Raw genomic sequence first — 2,415 nt, forward strand, 5'->3', positions numbered from 1 at the left:
TCATAATGAAAATATTTTGGAAAAAATATACCTCCTCAGAACTTTGAGAGTTTTTCTAAACACCTACTGTCCTTTAAAGGAATAATAATAAAAAAATGACCTCATCTTAGCAGCAAGGAATCTTAATGTTTTCAAAGCTCCATCTTAATTAATTGCTATTTGGAAATAATCATGACTGTAAAACAGAATTATAAACTATTAAGCTTAGTAGAGTCCTTATTTTATTTTACTTACTTTTTTATCCATGAAAAAATTTATTACAATCCTGTAAATAGGTAGAGGTATTGGCATTTTAAAATGAGTCAGTAGGTTCAGAGTGATTAACTAAACTAAAATCTTTAGTTCAAGTATATCTATCTCACTTATTGGAGTCTGTGAAGAACTTCTGTTTTGGGGGACCTATATGCACCCTAGGAGCGGGGAAAAAAGAATCTTAATTTTTTTTTAAAAAAAAGAGAAATGTTCAACCACTATTTTTGCTGTTATGGTAGATTTTATTATACTAAAATCGTTGTATCATTTAATATCTATATGGGGGGCCCTCTGCCAGATGTTAGAAATGCAAAAATTTATCAAAACCCTGATCTTTGAGATCATAATTTGGCTGGGGACATAGGCTACACAAATCAAAGGTGGATAATGGTTTAAACAGGAATTTTGCATCGGGTGTAGATTTGACCACACAGTTTGACCCTCAGGTTTGAATACGCTCCTGTGCGTATGGGCAGCCTTCAGCAGCACCTATTGAGTGAACTCTATGTATTTAATGCAGGGCGAAAAGCAGGGTGTGTTGCCATGAGAACTGGGGTTGCAGGGGGCCTGTGGGATGTTTTGAGATGTGAAGAAAAGGCAAAATTTGTGTGCAAACACTGGGCAGAAGGAGTAACTCGCCCACCAGAGCCCACAACAACGCCCGAACCCAAATGTCCAGAGGATTGGGGCTCCTCCACTAAAACAAGCTTGTGTTTCAAGGTAAGTCACCATCGCTAAGCTAGTAGAGAATGTGGACTGTGCTTTAGCTAAGGAATTAAAACAAACTAAACCAAAACCTGCTATGCCTGGGCTCCCTGTGTAGAAATTCTGCTTTTATTGATCGGGAAGGGGTACAGAGCTCTCCTTGGGTGGATACTAGTGACTCGTTGCATTTAGACCAACAAACATAATGGACAACACAAATATAGATCATAGCAGCCTTTCTTCTCGTGCTTTGCATGCTTTGCATTCAACACCTGCCGCTCTGTATGTCCCCTCTCTCCCAGGCTATCAGGCCCTAGTCTGAGCTCGCATTTCTTTTCATCATATTGAAAATTTCTTCTTCCCCTCATTCTCTCTACGTCTCTTTTTTCGCTCTGTTCTTAGAGCCCAAGCTTTTAGTTAATGGAACTGATAAACAAATCTGCAATAATGCCGCATGGGTATCCTGGAGATAATGCTCCATTGTTCTGATTTAGGCCCTGATTATTAGGCTTAATGGAAGGCACTGCTAAGTAGGGGCACATGGCCATTCAGTGCTCTTTAAGTGACAAAGTGATATTCTGCTATTATTTTATATAGTCCTAGGCTGGACCATCCATTTTCTCCTAACGCAATCAAGTTCATCCAAACAAATAAACAAACAAAAACGCCAACGAATTCAGCATTGGGCCTTTTTTTCCCCATCTTGTAAGTCATATCTTTTCTAGAGAAGGTGAGATTTAGCCAAATATAAAAATGTACTTATCTGTTGCTTAATAATACTATTCCCTAAAAGTCCTGCTCTTAGGAGCTCTGTTATTCAATCACTTCAGAAGCATATGGCTATGGCATGCCTTCCAGCAAGGTCAATGAAGAACTTGAATTACTAATGTGTATCTGAATGAGGTGGCTTAATCTCAAAGTTGATGTGTGATAAACAAGTTGGGTGTAAAACTCCCCTTAGCAGCAATAGAGCCTGACGAACTGTTCAATCCGGAATAGCCAGTCTGGGCTAGAAGCATAATTTCTATCGAAAGGAATGTATTGAACTTAGAGAAGAGAGGATTTTATAAAAGACCAACACAAAGCAAATCAGGAATTTATTGTTGCCTCCCAGTACTTTTGAGTTCTACAGAAAGGCCAGGTTTATCCTATAAATAGCCATTCCCCTGAGGGTGGTAGGCTTTGGGGATTTGTTGTAGGACTTCGAGAGAAACAGCAGAATTCTCCAGAGCTAGGAAGTAAAACAAGGTTCCAGAAGATGTTATCCAGGTGATATTCAATAAACCCACATAAGTTTGTGGTTTTAGAAGTGCTTGGGAGTACAGTTTATTTGGGAATATACAGACCATCTTAGTATAGATTAAGATGTTAGAATTATTAATAAAATTCAACTGATAGTAAATTGATTTAAGAAAATAAAATCATATCACAGTCTAGCAAGTCAAGGTACTCACAGGA

Source organism: Pteropus vampyrus, unplaced genomic scaffold (genome assembly GCF_000151845.1).
Source record: "Pteropus vampyrus isolate Shadow unplaced genomic scaffold, Pvam_2.0 Scaffold8120, whole genome shotgun sequence".
In the NCBI taxonomy this organism is placed as follows: Eukaryota; Metazoa; Chordata; class Mammalia; order Chiroptera; family Pteropodidae; genus Pteropus; species Pteropus vampyrus.